Source organism: Chiloscyllium plagiosum, chromosome 11 (genome assembly GCF_004010195.1).
Source record: "Chiloscyllium plagiosum isolate BGI_BamShark_2017 chromosome 11, ASM401019v2, whole genome shotgun sequence".
Classification (NCBI taxonomy): domain Eukaryota; kingdom Metazoa; phylum Chordata; class Chondrichthyes; order Orectolobiformes; family Hemiscylliidae; genus Chiloscyllium; species Chiloscyllium plagiosum.
The window spans coordinates 47145310-47163625 of record NC_057720.1 but is presented as its reverse complement, the minus strand read 5'-3'; the positions used below and the strand labels follow the sequence as shown (position 1 = coordinate 47163625).

At 38.8% G+C, this 18316-nt stretch overlaps 1 long non-coding RNA gene across 1 annotated transcript in view; it reads right to left on the bottom strand.

The window, feature by feature from the left end:
* The window catches only part of LOC122554365, a 29585-nt gene extending 11269 nt beyond the window's left edge, over positions 1–18316 (bottom strand). The window contains exon 1 of the long non-coding RNA XR_006312977.1: positions 18256–18316. This is a non-coding gene — a long non-coding RNA (uncharacterized LOC122554365). The remainder of the gene's footprint in view (positions 1–18255) is intronic.

Sequence of the window (18316 nt, the reverse complement as noted above, 5' to 3'; positions counted from 1 at the left end):
GGGCGGGTAAGAGGCCAGCACGGGGTGTCCAGGTTGATGGGGTGTGTTGGAGGTGGGAGAAGGGGTGTAGAAACAGGCGGTGTGGGGTTGTGGGACTATGAGGTTGGAGGCAATGGATGGGAGATCTCCTGAGGTGATGAGGTTATGGATGGTCTGAGAGATGATGGTTTGGTGGTGGGAGGTGGGGTCATGGTCAAGGGGGCAGTAGGAGGAGGTGTCTGCAAGTTGGCCTCTAGCTTCAGCGGGTAGAAACGGGCGGTGCGGGGTTGTGGGACTATGAGGTTGGAGGCGGTGGATGGAAGATCTCCTGAGGTGATGAGGTTATGGATGGTCTGGGAGATGATGGTTTGGTGGTGGGATATGGGGTCATGGTCAAGGGGGCAGTCGGAGGAGATACACCATCAGGATTCCAGCATCTCTTGATAAAACCCAAGGCTATGACTATGAGTTTGAATACAAGCTAGGCAACCTGATGGTCACATCAAATACACTCAACAGGCTACTCAACCCAGTGAAAACAGAAGTTGCACCCGCAAGTTCGGTTTATTGCCATTGAACTTGAAGATATTTGCCAAACTGACCTGATATATTTCACACAATGCAGCAGTAGCTGCAAGAAGAAACAGCAAAGGATTCCACACTACAGAAACAATGTAATTTCTCTTTGTTGAAGGATGGATCATTGAGTTCAGCATATCAATGAATATATGAGACCATACTGGCCTTTTTGAGAATGAACTAACAACCTCCTTTGGAGTCATTTTTAAAGGAATGCAGGTTATTGTACCAGAATCTTTGCAGCATGATGCTCTTCAACAATTTCATTATACACACAGGCAGGACATCAAACTCATACTCAAGAAGCCATTTAAGGTGCATCACCACCGGTCATGGTGAAAATAGTGTGCTCAGAACCAAGATCCAGAGTTTCCTACAAATTATGGCTCAACCATGAGTTGGAAACAAGGACCAATCAGATGGATTCAAGCTTCCCAATCACTTCCCAGTCCTAAATAAGATACCAAACACAAACAGGAATGGCAGATAATATCCTCAATGACTTTGGGAAATCAATGACACATACAGGCAATCTGGATATTATAGAGAATTACTGACACTTTATAAAGGCTCAGAGACTCATTTGTTTTTGTGAGCAATTAAATATTCTTCTGGAAAGAAGGGGGATGTTGGTATGTGTACCTTGCCTTTCAGAATATTTACATTTACAGACTTGAAGTGCCGTGTATATACAATGCCATGACTCCACTTACCAATTATGCTGACTAGAGCTGAACACACAGAAATTAGTTGCGCTGCTGCTGTAATGCCTATGTTAAAATTTATGTATTTTGATGTCTGAAATAACATGTCATTGCCACCCCCCCTACTGTTTTCTAGAATGTATTCCCACTCAAGTATTTAACATACAACCTTCCTTCCTATATTATCTTACATTATTAATAATTGTATTATTAAATACTGTTGCCCTCCAACCTAGAATTATTGTCATTGCCTTTGCCTCACACAATTGATTCATCTGTCCTTAAATCTGTTATCAGATGTTAATCTTCCTTTCTAAATGTTAACCTTCCTTCCATCATACTGCCACCTTATAAATCTACCACATCTCTCATAACAGTATGTTTCAATTCTTCCAATCAGATTTACATTCTGTCACAGCACTGGAATGATCTTAATCAAAGTCAAAAATGGTACTCTGTTGTGCCTTTGTCTCTCATCATCTTGACCCTGATTCTATACCACTAATCCATTGTTGTCTGTGTCTAATGAGGCTGTTAGTAAACTGAGATGAGCTACAACAATGCAAGTTTTGATTTTATTCAATTAAAGCTCTTCTCCTCGCTGAAGTGCAGCCACCTCTCCAAATGCATTCTGACAATGAACTATTATTGCTGACATTCAGTATGCACTCTGTCATGTTACACATGAAGCCTGCATCTTAAAATTCTCATTTGCTTCTTCAATGGATTCCTCAGCACCCATTCTTCCACAAGTTCCTCAACAGCAGTAATTATTCAGAATGAACTGTCAAGAACCACATATTCTCCTCCTCATACTTTGGATTTGTCAAGGTTCCTTTTAGCCACCTCTTGGTTTGACAATCAGCAGATTTGTGGAGACTTGCACTGTTGCAATTCAAGGATAGATTGTTCAAGTGTTACCCACTTACCAAAAGGATTTTCCAAATCCAGCAAGAAGACAGTCTGCCAAGCAGCATCTCACAACCTCCTTCATCTCGTTCTCTCTTCTTTGTCATCTAAACATCTTCACTCCTCAGCTCATTCTCTATAAGTTTCCTACTTCTATGTTTCAATTTTGAGCTCATGTACAAAGACACCATTTGAGAGCAAATTATTATGTCGCCACTTGTCACAGGATCACAATTAATATTTCATAAAGGCTTTTTTTCTGAACAGAAACATTAAAACCATTGTCACTGTGAAGCATTGAGTATTGGAAAATGTCCATCCAGAAGGCATTTCAGTTCTCCTGTTAGAGGGAGTTTGCCATCCTTTCCTGTCATCCCTCCTTTCTCACCCTCTTATGCTCTACATTATTCCCCTAACCTGCTTCGGTTTCCATCCTTTGTTTCCTCTCCAGCCAATCTCTTCTCCTCATTTCTCTCTGTCTCCCTATCACAATCACTCACTGTCTCCCTCCATGATTATGCTCACTGTTTCATCTTCTCAAGTGCAATGTTTGAACACATTAATTTTTCTCAAACACCTTTCAACCTTTCTGAAAGGCAAGTGCAATATCCAATGTGTATCATAAGTTATACCTGGTAAAACCCTGTTGGAGAAATCGTGCAACTATGGACTTTCTATATCTCACCAGTTGCATTTTTACTCACTCTTTGAGTGAGACTCATTTTTCTGATGTGATTGCCTCAGCCAAATTCTTACTGTATCCTCCGCATTTCTCAAATACAACCAATTTCACAATGCTTTAGAAAATCTGTTTTAGGTTTTAAATGAAAGTGTTCTACAATCAAATCCCAAAATCACCTGCAACTCAATCCATGTTATTCTTTGAAATACAAAGTATACACAAGTGAACAAGACTGAAAATGTGTTGCTGGAAAGGCGCAGCAGGTCAGGCAGCATCCAAGGAACAGGAGAATCGACGTTTTGGGCATAAGCCCTTCTTCAGGAATGAGGAAAGTGTGTCCAGCAGGCTAAGATAAAAGGTAGGGAGGAGGGACTTGGGGGAGGGGCGTTGGAAATGCGATAGGTGGAAGGAGGTCAAGGTGAGGGTGATAGGCTGGAGTGGGGTGGGGGTGGAGAGGTCAGGAAGAAGATTGCAGGTTAGGAAGGCGGTGCTGAGTTCAAGGGATTTGACTGAGACAAGGTGGCGGGAGGGGAGATGAGGAAACTGGAGAAATCTGAGTTCAAGTGAACAAGGGCTTATATAAAGTAAGTTGGAAAATTTTTCCATTTCATGGTTTACATGATTTCCTATTTAATTGGTTCATTTATCTACTTATATGTGGTTTGTAGGTATACAGTTGTGATGTTTGCAATGTATTTAGATGTGCTAATGGGAAAAAGGACATATTTGCACACTTTTAACATTTTTAATACTTTTAGCTGAGTTGGCTTTAGTACAATAAAACTAACTCTTATTGTCTTTAACTCAAGAATGTTTGTGTGGCTTAACTCTTACAAATTGCATTCAGCTAAACACATATTTAATTGTCAATAGACCATGCTTTCTTAGAACTTAATAAATCTATTGCAAATGGGGAAAAGAGAAAAGACTAGTTATTCTATCTCACTTCGTGAGATAGAATAATCAGATTATGTCAGCAATCCATCTTTGTCCCATTGAGTTTATATTGTCTCTGATCAATAACAGTTAAGTTGAACTGCATTGTGATGTTCCTGCTGTTTAATTCAGTCATCAAATGTTATGTTGTGGTCAAGATTATATCAGATAGTCTGAAGCAAAGTTATTCAGGCTAGGCCTGGATACTGTAGATATAGTGGCTGAGCTACTTCCTTAGTGCATATACTTTAAAGATCACTGAGAATGAGGGGTGAGATCATGGAGGGGTGTGACCACAAAAATAAGACTTTTAAATTTAAGCAAGAGGGGAATTGGGAACCAATGTAGCTCTGCAAGTACAGGGATGATGATGGGAGAACACAACTTGGTAAGAGTTTAGATGTTGACAGTTTGGGATGAAATCAAGCTCATGGAGGTGAAAGGTGGGAGGCCAACTAGAGCACTGAAATAAATGAGTCTGTTCATAACAGAAGTGTAGATTATTCTTCAATAGCAGATAAATGGAGATAGGAACAGTCACATGGAATGTTTAGAAGATGGAGGCAGATGGTGTTTGCAATGTAAGGGATATGGAGTTGGAATCTTGTTTCAGGATTAAATAGTTTAGGAGAATCCTCTCAGAAATTCCACAAAGGTGATGTTAATTGACCCTGGAAGTGGGGAAATTCACCAAAACTCATGTCCCTACCCTTCATTAGCACAAAACAAAATGACAATTTAGGATTTCTCTTTCCTGGAGCAAGAAGTACATTGTGAATGAAGTGGTTTCAGATTACAGCATACACCATGAGACCAAAGACATAATTTAGTGTTGGGATTATATAATTCAGCAAGGTCTATTCTGAAACAGGAAATTGAACACATTACAGTTGTCATTTAGCAAAATAGCGATTTGACTAAATCAGCTAAGTTAGTTAAACATAATGGTTTTTGAATTGATCAATTAAATGTGATGTACACCTTTAAAATGTAACGACTTGTGTGTGATGCTTATGTATGTGACCAAACATTTTATTTATAATGTAGTCATTTCTATTATTGAAAAAGAGAATTCCAGAGGCAAAGTGAGAGTAACTACCGTTGACATCAAAGCAGCATTTGACTGATCACTGCTCCTGGTAAAATTGAAATCAAGGCTGTCACTGGCTGGAGTGATAACATAGCACAAAGAAGGATGTTTGTGGTTATTTTATGACATTCATTTCAGCCCCAGGACACTGCAGAAGTTCTTCAGGACAAAGTATTATGCCCAAACATTTTGCTGATTCATCAATGACTTTCCTTTCATCATAAAGTTAGAGGGGATGCTCACTGAGGATTGCATAATGTTCAGTTTCATTTCTCAACTCCTCAGATAATGAGCAGGTTAAACCAAAAAGCAGTGTTCAGGTTTGAGCTGATAAAATTCTAGATTGGCACACTATTCATTACTTTAAATATTCACATCCTCCACTACCTGTGCACTATGGTTGATGTGTGCTATCTACAAGTTGCACAGCACCAGCTTGCCAGAGTTCATTTGATACCACCATCTAACCTGTGACCTCTACTAAATGACAGGAGGTGCATGGGAACAGCACTAGTTTCCTTCCAAGTAACATATGATACTGATTTGGAAATATATCACTGCCCCTTCACTGTCATTGGGTCAAACATTTTCAACTCCTTTTCTAAGAACACTGTGGATTGTATCTACACTGCACAGTCTGTAGTGGTTGAAAGAAACAGCTGATGATTATCTTCTCAAGCGCCATTATAGATAGGCAACACTTGAACAGTACCTATGCCCCATGCAGATGGTGGAATTTTACTTCAAAAGATAGCTAAAATAAAGTGTTTAATGATGACCATGAAACCACTGGTAATTATTGGTAATTATTAGTAAAAAATTACCAATGTCTTTCAGAGAACGAAAACTGCTAATCTTACCTGGTCTGGTCTACATATGATTCCAGATCCACAGCAATGTGATTTTCTCTCAACTGCTCTCTGAAATTCCCTATAAAGTCACTAAGTTTTAACAATCACTACTAACTCTTAAAATTAAAGAAATTGGATAGACCAGCTGGCATTGACCTCGGCACCAGTAATGACAACAATAGAACCAGCCCTGTGATGTTAATCTGAGGGCAAGTACCAAAACTGGGAGAGCTGTCGCACTGAAGTGTCAAGCAACAGCTGGAAATTTTCATAAAAGTATGTTTCCATGAGTATGACTATACCCAGATGCTATCATCTATGAGTATATCCTGTCCCAATGCCAGGACCGGACCAGCAGAGGTGATGGCACAGTGGTATCCAGTTCAGAGCAAGTTACCATGGAAGCCTTCAACATTGATTCTGGAAACCATGAGGTTTCATGCCTTCAGATCAAACATGGGTAAGGAAACTTCCTACTATTACCATGTACCGTCCTCCCTCAGCTGATGACTTTGTGCTATTCTGTGTTGAACAACACTCAGAGGAAACACTGAGGGTGGCAAGGGACCAGAATTTACTCAGGATGGGGGATTTCAATGTTCACCACCAAGAGTGGCTTGGCAGAAGCACTACTAATTGAGCTTGTCGAGTCCTAAAGTATAAAACGGGCTAGATTGGGTCTGTGGCAGGTGGTGAGGGAACCAAAGAGAGAGAAAAACATATCTGACCTAATCCTTTCCTTACCAATCTGCCAGCTGCAGATGCATCCATTCATGACAGTATCAATAAGAGAAACCACCGCACAGTCCTTGTGGAGATGAAGTCCTACCTTCATGTTGATAATACCTCATATAATGCCACACAACACTATCACTATGCTAAATGGGACAATCTTCAAACTATTCTAGCAACTTAAGACTGAACATCCATGAGGTGGGCCATCAATGCAGCAGATTTGTAGTTCCAACACAATCTGCAACCTCATGATCTGGCATATGTCCACTTTTCCATGACCATCAAGCCAGGGAATTAATCCTGGTTCAATGGAGAGTGCAGAAGTTCCTGCCAGGAGCAGCACCAGAGCCAGGCATATCTTAAAATGAGATATCAAACTGGTGAAGTTACCAAACAGAACTATTTACATGCCAACCACCATATGCAGCATATCATAGACAGAACTAAATGATTCCACAAATAACGAATCAGATCTAAACATTGCAGTCTTGCCAAATCCAATCATGAATAGTGGTGAATAATCAAACAACTCACTGTAGGAGGAAGCCCCACAAATATCCCCATCCTCTATGATGGAAGAGCCCAGCACACATCAGTGCAAAATATAAGACTGAAGCATTTATAACAATCTTCAACCAGAAGTGCTCAATTGATGATCCATCTTAGTCTCCTCCAGTGGCCCCCAAACATTACAGATACCAGTCTTTACCCAATTTTATTCATTCCACTTGATACCAAAATACATTTGGAGGCACTGAATACTGCAAAGGCTATGAGCCCTGACAATATTCCGATATTGGTTCTGAAGACTTGTGCTGTAGAAATGGCCGACCCTGAGTCATCTACCTGACAATGTGGAAAAATCCCCAGGTATGTCATATGTAAAAAAATCCAAAAATCCAGGAAAAATCTAACCTGACTAATTACCACCCCAACAATCTACTCTTAATCAACAGTAAAATTATGGAAAATGTATTATTACCAGTTATGTCAGCCGCAATTTCTTAACAATAACATGCACACTGACATGTAATTTGAGTTCTGCCAGAGACACTTAGCTCCATATCTCATTATATCCTTGTTTCAAACATGGGCAAAAGAGCTGAATTCCACAAGAAAGAAAAATGTGAAAGACATCACAGCAAGAGTTGACCAAGTGCAACATCAAGAAGCTCTATCGAACTGGAGTCAATGGAAATCAGGAGAAAATTCTCCACTGGTTGAAGTCATACCTACTACATAGGAAGATGGTTGCTGCAGTCATCTCAACTTCAGGACATCTCTGCAGGAGTCCTAAGCCCAACCATCTTCAGCAGCTTCATCAATGACCTTCCCTCCATGATAAGATGGGAATGTTTGATGATTGCACAATGTTCAGTACCATTTGCAATTCTTCAGATACTGAAGCAGTCCATGTCCAAATGAAACAAGGCCTGGACAATATCCAGGATTGGGCTGAAAAGTGGCAAGTAACATTCACACCGCACAAATGCCAGACGATGACCATCTCCAAAAGAGAAAATCCAGCTACCACTCATTGACTATTCAATGATGTTACCATCACTGAATGCCCCATTATCAACATCTTAGGTATTACCATTGACAAGAAACTATAACTGTTATCACCATATAATTACAATAGCTACAAGAGCAGGTTACTGCACCTCTGTACATAAATCTTAAATACATGGGAAAACTTTATAAGTAAGGATTTTGTCTTTAAAATCATTGCTTAGAATTTGAGTACTTTCCATCATTTAGGCCTTAATCCTAATTTAGACATCAGAAAAATAGTATTGACTATCACTTGTCTCTTAGTTACAAGCTTTATCTTTGCACCTCTAAAGGCATTGACTTAATCTTCCCTTTTTTCTTCAGAGTTTTTATTTGCACTGTTGTTCATTGTGTAATAGACTTTCCCTGAGATAGTATTTGAAATAACTGCCAAAGTGGTTGTACTCTATTTTGTAACCCATGTAAAGCCAGTTCCTGTTATTTTTGAGAAGGGTCTGATTTCAGGAAACTTTAAGAAGGAAGAGATATTGTACAACATACTGGAAATTTTCACAACCCATTAATTGCAACCCAATTGATTTAATCAGCTATCAATCAAATCACAACATGGACATTGGCAGATGTAAAATTACTTAATCATTAAATAAGAAACCAGAATTGTCAATTACTATAATCAATAAAAGATCATAGCTTCACACTTTGCATTCAGAAAGGATAAAACTGAAGGATACTTCATTTTTTTTTGGCAGGTACTTGTTCTGAATTTCACTTGATCAATGTATGCATCTAAATAGACTTCCAAGTTATGTACTTGGGGAAAGCTAACTTGGAAGTGAAAAAGGTAGACAGCCATTTCTTTGCAAAGGGCACAACTATTGTTGCATTCAGCTAAGGATCCTGGATCTCAGAAGCACAATCTTCCACAGAATTATGTTTAAAGAGGATCAGTCTCATGTAATGTAATGGAGACGATTTCTACATATATGATTGAAATTCAAGAAAGTGGAAAGAGTCCATTACTTAGTTCAGATGTTGTTGTAAGTTTCCTCTCGTTGCCAAGAGGTGTTGCTTATCTCTTGTTGATGGTGGAGCAACATTCTCTCATTCCAAGGTTCTCATTCTGGTGCACTATGGTTTACCTCCATCTTATCAACTTTGCAACAAACTCCTCCCAAGTAGGGTGATTGCAAAAACAAACTGAAAAGAATTAGGGGCAATGAGGACAGCTTTTGATTTGAAAGTTCCTGGATAATCAATCATCTGGCAGGCTTCTTCAATCTTAAAGACTAACAGATAGTCTTACAGTAGGTAAGTTTAGACGATGGTGTTGACTAAAGTGGATTACCTGCTTAGGACAATTTGCAAGGTTACAGGAGAGGCACAGGAGGAAATTGGCACCAGATGAATGACTTATGCAGAGAGCTGACACAGACATGGTGGGCAGAATGACCCCTTCTAGGCTGCAACTATTTTAGGATTCTATGAGCATCCTAAAGAGATGAGAAAAAAGTAAGATGGGTAAAAGAATCACTGGAATAGTTTACCTGACCAATCAAACTGAAATGTAGAATTGTTATTCTCCCCAGTTAACTCTAGAAAATTGATCACTGCATCACCAATAAAGACAAATAGCAGGAGAATTCGCAAGAACGAAAGTAGTGCATGCTCATAAGATGCATTATTTTGTCAGATGACACTTGCAATTTTTGTGCAGACTTGGGTTTCCATAAGCCTCAACACTGATTAATTTATGCTTAAATGGTTATCTTCTCCCTTTTCAAAAGTACCAAACTTCTAAAATAAAACCCTCAAGCATCCCATCCTTTCAAACTACTGTCCCATCTCCCTTTCCTCTTCAAAGTAGGTTTCACGGTCAGTTTCCAGCTGTCTTCCTTCATGCAAATCTTAGTTTGAATCTCACCAATCGTGTTTCCATGTCTTCCACGGTACTGATATTACCAAAGATATGAAAGGCATAAGCTGCAATTAAACATAGTGTATTCTCCTTTATTTTCTCTTTGCAGCCGGCAACACGGTTTAACACAAAGGTACCGAGGGCTCAAAACAGCAGAAGCTCTAGAGGAATACAGAATACTCAAGGGGAAACTTGGAAAGGAAATTAGGAATTCAACAAAAAAGGCATGAAAGAATAATGGCAGGTAAATTAAAGTAAAATCCTAAATTATTTTACAAGTACATTAAGGATAACTAGAGAAAGCCTGCGCCCATTAAGTACCACTGTGAGTAATCTGAATGAAACCAGAGGAACCCTAGGCTGGATTCTAAATGAATGCTGTGTTGATGTTCATTAGTGATAGGGACAGTGAGGATCTAGAAATTAGGGAGAAAACTGTGACATACATAAAGAAATTAGCATAGGCAGAAGAGGATCTGACAGGTCTGCCAGGCGTGAAAATAAATAAAATAGGAAATACAGTCTGTTTGGATATAACACGATAGTGCCGTTCCCATGCAATCCCATGTTATAGGAGAATTGGGTAATAGTAGCACCATTTAAGTGAAATGGACCAGAATCATGATGTAGCCAATTCAAGTTGAAGAAATGCACATTATAGCGGAACCGACTGCAGATGAAATGTATCTGAAGCTGTTGATTGAAACAAGAGAGGAAATAGCAGGGTTGGGGTGGCACAAAATCTTCATCCCACTCTGGTCACAGGAGAGGTACTGGAAGACTGGAGGACACCAATGTAATACCATTATTCAAGAATGAAGCAAAGGGTAAACAAGTAATCTACAAATCCAATCAGTTGAACTATCATTGTGAGGAAACTACTGGAAGAAATTCTGAGGGATTGAATTAATCTGTACTTGGATAGGCAAGGATTAATCAAGAATAGTCAGTACCGTTTTGTTAAGAAGTCTGATCAAATTTTTCAAAGAGGTGACCAGGTGTGTATGGATGAAGGTGACATTTTCAAATTAACCTACATAACCTACATGCTGAAGCACTGAGTTTAAAAACAAAGAGGTTATACAGGAACTGTATAGAAAGTTGGTTACATCACAGCAAAAGTATTGTGTGCAGTTCTGGAATCCACATTATAGGAGGGATGTGATAACACTGGAGATAGTGCAGAGGAGATTTAACAGAATATTGCCTGGGCAGGAAATTTTAGTTATAAAAAGAGATTGGACAGTTGTTTACCTTAGAGAGGAGGAAACAGAGGAAAGTGTCATGACTGAGATGTATAAAATGATGAGCGGCATAGATAGGATAGATAGGAAGACTGTTTCCCCTTAGCAGAGGGATCAGTGACCTTGGGCATTGTATTTAAGGTAAAGGATGGGAGGTGTAGAGGGGATACGTGGAAAAATATTTTTACCCAGAGAGTGATAGGTATCTGGAACTCGCCTGTTAGGGTATTGCTCATAACATTTAGGAAATATTTAGATATGCGCTATGCTTGAAATGGGTTTAGAATAGTCAGATAGTTGGTTTTGCCTGGTGCAGACCCGATGGCTTTCTGTGCTGCAGATCTCTTTGACTCTATAACATCCTCCAATACCTTATCTATTTTTGGAACCAACCGAGAGCCGTCCTAACGTCATTCATTATCAGACCATTTTGTTTCACTTTAGACTCCTGAAATTTTACTACACAGAAATCCCAAGGTTACACCCTTGGTTCACTTAATTTCTTCATCTGCAGCTTAATGCATGGTAACGATATCCGCCTGTCTCTTCTTTTCTCTCAATTATTTCACTATCTCTGTACCATTGAGCTGATTCACAAACAATAATCTTGGATGAAGTCCATTTTAGCCTAATAAACATTGTAAAACAGGAAACATCATCTTCAACCCCCATTATATATTCCACATTTCCACCATGGTCTTCAATCCTCTTTCTGCTGTTGGTCTTAAAATAACCCTGACTGTGCACCACATCATTCAATCTCAAGTTGAGTTTCTCTCACCTTATCCTTTCCATTACAATGACTGCACTTCAGTACAAGATTCTACAGAAACAAAAGAGAGGAGGGATTTTCAAATCAATTTGTTTATAGAGGGCAGGAATTATAGGAGATGTAGTGGTGAATACACTTAGAAATGCACAAAACTTAAAAAAAAACTTGGTTTCAAAAGAAAGCAGCAATGTTTAGAAAACATACACTGATATAGTGAATTGTAAAAATATAACACGATGTGGGAGTTAAAAACATTCAGGGAGGGAGTAAGACTAAACATACTTAAAGTCTTTGGAAAAGAAAGTGTGCTGAAATGATATTAAAATAGAAATAATGGAAGGGTTACTAAAAATATTCTTAAAGATAATTGAATAGCAAAACAAAAACACAATTAAGTTTGGGGGAGAAACAGAGGTGCATTTAATGGAAGCAAGAGTCAAAAGGAAGTAGCAGTCACTGTTCAAAACAGCAACATCTAGAAAGAGTGCTGAAAGTAGCAGCAGGATTGAATTGACAGACCACAAGGTTGAATTTAATTCCCTATAGCTGTTGCATGGAGAGACCGATAAATCTTGTAGATTTCTACAACAGAACATAATGTTTAGGCTATGGAATTAGTAATACAAAAATTGGATCAATGGTTCAGTACCATAAATTCAAATCCCACTATGGCAGCTGGGACCCTCAATTCAACTAAACAAACAAATATGAAAAAAAAGTATCAAGTAAGGGTTGCCAAACAACAGAGTTGTTAAAAATCCAATTGGTTCATAAAGTCATTAAGATAGGAAATCTGCTGTCCTCATCCAGATGACCTACATGACTATAGGCTTACAGCAATGCTATTGACTCTTAATGGCCCTCTGAAATGGCAAAGAAGGCCACTCAAATGCATCATATCACTACAGAAAAACTCAAGAATGAAACTGGACAAGTCACCAAGCATCAATCTGAAAACAAGACATTAAAACAACATATCCAGCTCAGTTGAAGCTGTAAAATCCACACTAACATCAGGGATTGTGTGCCAAAATTGGGAGAGTTATCCCAGAGATTACATTGACTGACTGCAAGGCATGATTTGGTGTTTGTGTTTATACCTCAAAATCTTCCATCATCATTCCAGGGTATACTCTGATTGGCAGGAAATGCCCACCAGAGGTGGTGGCACCACAATTATAGACAGTCAAGAATGAATGGCCTTGGGAGTATTCAACATTCACTTCAGGCCCTAGGACGTTTTCTGACATCCAACCAAGAACAGATGAGGTGACATCTTGTGAATTTCCACTTTCTTTCCTCCCTCAATTCAGGGATTGAAACTCAAAGAGAAAACTGTACATCGACTTGTGTAGTACTTAGTACAAAGATGGTGGTCACTGGGGTCAATGGTCTCAGCTTAGCAGAACCTCCTCAGGGTAGTGTCCTAGCCTTACCAATCTTCAGTTGCTTCAATGCATGACCATCCATAAAAGGGTCACAATCGGGATCAAAAGGATCAATTTAGCAGATTTGTTTTAAAATAAAAAGCAGACTTTGGTTTCAAATCATAGTATAATGTTACTAAGCAAAGAAAGCAAAATTTTAATTGGTACATTTTTTAAAAAACTTGAACTCCATTTAAAAGTAACTGAAGCATAGTTTTTGTAAGACTTCTTAAACATTCAAACTTTAAGCAGTAATTATTTATTTACAAAATAAAATGAATAGGTCAAAATTTAATAATTCCATTTAAATTGCCTAAAGAATTGACCAAAGTGACCAGAAATTTTCAAATGTAAAATGGATACAGAAAATTGTTTTTGCCCAAGTGTCTTATGTTGTTGAAAAGCCTTATCAAGGTTTCCAATAACATTTGAAACAAACTGTGCAGAAGAAATTCATTTGTTTTGCAGCATCTGTGGATGGAGAAACAGAGTTAACATTTCAAGTTGGGTATAATTCTTCTTTAGAACAGAAAGAGGTTGGAAAGTGGGTTTTTCTATTTTTGACAGAGAGGAAGAGGACCAAGCGGGCAGATGGTGTAGAGGTCCAGCTGCAAAAGACAAACAGGTTGTTAACGGAGCTGAAGTAGAAAGAGTTGTAAAATGGATGCAAATTAAGGAGTGAAAGGGAGAGAATGGGTCTGCTCCATTAAGAGCACAGTAAACAAGATACAAAGAAAGCTTCTGGTGAGGTGGAGGCTGTGGGGAGGGGTAGGGGAAAGTGGGGAGAAGAAAGAGAAAAGAAGAACACTAGAAAAATGGAGGACAGACACCATGCAGTCAGTCTCTGAACTGATGGAATTCAATAGAGACATTTTGGCTGTAAAGTGTCTAAATAGAATTGTTGTTCTTCACATTTGCATTGTGCTTCATCGAAACGTTGCAGCAAGCCCAAGACAAACAATAGCATGAGAGCTCGGTGGTTTATTGAAATAGCAAGTAACTGAGGATGTCAGAGTTCTTAAATCGCAGTAAAATTTACTGAGCACTGAAGATGACACCATTGCAACTTGCACTGTTAACCTATGTATTAGATTTGATAAATGATGGCCAGGATAAAAATAACAAAATTGAAATCCCAAAAACTTATTTCTGCTGCAATGAAGAGATAGGGATTGCCATCTGGTGGTTAAACTTGGAATTTCATTGCTATTACAGTAATTTGTAAACAATTCATACTTTTGTCCCAGTTTTTACAGGCCAAAAAACTTCACAACCTCACAATGCTTAAAGTTCCCTCAAATAGATAAGATAACCTAGATGAGTATCCAAGTATTTGATAATGGCTGCTATACTTCATTTAGACAAGCGATTAATTCTATATATCACACCAAAATCTGAAGTAAATTCATTAAGCTGAAAGTTGATTAAAAATTCAAGATGCAAATATAATCATTTTATTTACTCATGTTTAAAGGTAGGAATCTCAGTCGTTAGCACTGCTGCCTCATATTGCCAGGGACCCAGGTTCAATTCCAGCCTTGAGCGACTGTCTGTGTGGAGTTTGTACATTTTCCCTGTGTCTGCATGGGGTTCCTCCGGTTGCCTCCCACAATCCAAGTGCAGGTCAGGTGAATTGGCCATGCTAAATTGCCCATAGTGTTCAGAGATGTGTAGGTTAGATGCATTAGTCAGGAGTAAATGCAGAGTAATAGGGCAGGGAAATGAGTTTGGGTGGGATTCGGAGGGCCGGTGTAGACTTGTTGGGCCAAAGGGCCTGTTTCCACACTGTAGGGATTCTGTGATCTAAGATCTGGATTTCCAAAGTTCATATTTTGCCAAGGAAAGGTTTTATTTCTTCTTTGCCAATCTATAAATGTAGTTTGCTCACACAGGTTCATTTTCATCTTTTAAACTGGATTGTTTCATTAAAAAAAACTGATTCAGTAACAAGAGTTATTATAGGTCTAATATAAAAATAATGTCAAAGGGTTGATAACATTCATGGAATCAGGTGAAGTTTGTAAAACTGGCTGAACACTTAGTGAAACTAGAAAATGAAAGATTATGTTCTGATTGAGTAATGTTGCATGAATCTTGGGTATGTATGGCAAACATTCAAATTGTAGGGCCTGTAGGCTATTTGACTCCTTGAATTTGTCTCACGCTATTCAATAATTATGGCTAATCAGATTGTGCTCTCAAACCCACGTTCCTATTCACCTCCAATAACCTTCCAAACTCTTGATTAAAGAGGGACTATGTAGTTTTGCTTTAAAAATACTTAATGAATCTACCTCAACTGCTCTCTAGATATCAAGAAAGACCAGAGTATAAAGGAAGTAGAAAAGAACTGCAACAAGAAATTTGGAGAGTTAGTAGGGATAACAAAACATCCTTAGGCAAGTAGGATTTAGGAGAATCCCAAGGCATTTTATATATATATTAGGAGCAAGTGAGTAGCTAGGGAATAAGTAGATCTAATCAAAGGACAAAGGAGGGAACTTATGTATGGAGCCAGAAGACGTAGGTGAGGTCCTTAATGAGTACATCACACCAGCATTCGCCAAGAAGGTTATGGATGATGGTAGATTACGAAGGGATATGTTAATATTCTAGGGCATGTTGGTTTTAAGATAGCTGTGTTGGGTGCCATGAAAAACAGTAAAGTAGATAAGTTCTCAGGGCCTGATGGGATCTATCCGTGGATACCGAATAAGGTAAGGGTGGGAATCTTTGCAGTTTTGATAGAGATTGATGCCCTCCATGGGCAAGGTTCGAGAAGACTGGGAGAATAGCCAGTGTTGATCTTTTGTTTTAGAATGGCAACAGGGATAATCCAGGAAATTATGGGCTGGTGAACCTACATTAGTAGCAGGGAAATTATTGGAGAAAACTATTAGAGAGAGGACTTTTTCATATTTGGAGAAGAATGGATTTATTGGGATAGTCAGCATGGCTTTATCAGGGATGTCTTGTCTCACAAACCTGATTGAGCTTTTGCAGGACATGAAGAAGATGACTATTAAGGGTAGAGCAGTGGATACTGTACATGGATTTTACTAAAGCATTTGACAAGGTCCCTCATGATCAACTGGTTTAGAAGATTAAATCATATGGGATCCATAATGAGTTGGTAAGTTAGATACAAAATTGGCTTGGTCATAGAAGATGGAGGGTAGTTGTGAAGGAGTGTTTTTCTGATTGGAGGTCTGTAACCAGTGGTGGTTCATAAGAATCATTACAAGAACTCTGCTGTAAAGGGAGGTGAAATGCAAGTGGAAAGTATACAGTAAATGGCAGGACCCTGGGGAACATTGCTAAAGAGGAATCTTACAGTGCAAATCCATAGCTCCCTCAAAGTGATAACACAAGATGATAAACATGATAAGGAAGGCTTCAGTGGTTGGAGCATTAAGTATAAGATTTGGCAAGCCATGTTGCAGTTATACAAAACTTTAGCTAGGCCATATTTGGAATATTGTGTACCGTCCTGGTTACCACACTACAGGAAGAATGTGAAGGCTTTAGATAGGGTATGAAAGACCTTTACCAGGATGTTGCCTGTGTTGAAGTGTAGTAGCTATAAGGAGTTTGATGAACTTGGATTGTTCTTGCTCGAGTGTTGATGGCTGAGAGGCAGCCTGATAGAAATATATGAGGTGTGGATCGGATGCACGGTCAGAGTCTTTTTCCCAGGGTGCAAATGTCAAATACTAGAGGACATAGGTTTAAAGTGAGGGTGTAAGTTTAAAGGAGATATGCAATGCAAGGTTTTTCTTTAAAACAAACAGTGGTGCCTAGGACACAATGGCAGGGGAGATTGTAGAAGCAGATACGGAGCAACATTTAAGAGGCATTTAGACAGACATGTGAACAGGCAGGGAATAGAGGGATATATTCCATGTGCAAGCAGATGGGATTAGTTTAAAATGCCATCATGATTGGCACCAAAATGGTGGGCCAAAGGGCTATTTCCTGTGCTGTACTGTTCTATCTTCTGTAACTCAAGATGCTCAGACGAAAATTCTCAAATCTTAAAATAGAAGACCTCTGATTTTCAAATTGTGTCCTCTAATTCCTATTTCTCCCACAAAAGAGAAAGTTCCTTTGGCATCCACCTTGTCAATATCTCTCAGGATCTTGTGTAACATCAACTTATTTTTTTAAACTCCAAAATAGGCTCAGCATGCCCAGCTTAACCTGGAATGAGGGGATTATCTTAAGCATCAGTCTAGTTAACCTTTTTTGAATTGCTCTAATGCATTTACATCCCTTCATAAATAAAAGGAAACTAAACAGAACTCCAGATGTGGCCTAAAACACTCCACACAGTAGCAAACATGCCTTTTTAAAATATTCTATCCTCCTTACAATAAATGACAATATTATTTTTTCCTTCCTAATCACCTTCCATATCTGAACACAGACTTGTTGTATGGGACATAACATTTGGATCCCTTGAAGTCATGAAATCAATCATTTTAAATAATACACGGTTTTTCAATTCTTTCTGCCAAATTGGATACGTTCACCTTTCCCTGCATGATACACCATTTACCAAACTTTTGTCCACTCACTGGTGGACCAGTTTATAACCTTTGCAAATTCCTCACGTTTCCTTTACAACTTACTTTCCTATCAGCAAATGTTGCAATCATACATTCAATTCCTTCATCCAAGTCATTGGTATAAATTATGATTAGTTGAGGCCCAAACAGTGATCCATAGTACTCATCACATCCTGTCAATCAGAGAATGACCCATTTGCATCTACTGTTTCCTGTTAGCTAAACAGTCCTCTGTGGTGTCATGGTACCACAATACCATGAATTCAGAAGAGAGTAGGCCTAGAGCATTTAGGAATGGAATCAAGAAACACTTTTTCCCTTGTAAAGATAGTGAAAATCAAGAACTTACTTCAAAACGTTGTGGATGCTAAAGCAATTGAAGATGAACATTACTGGTTATCTAGTTGCCG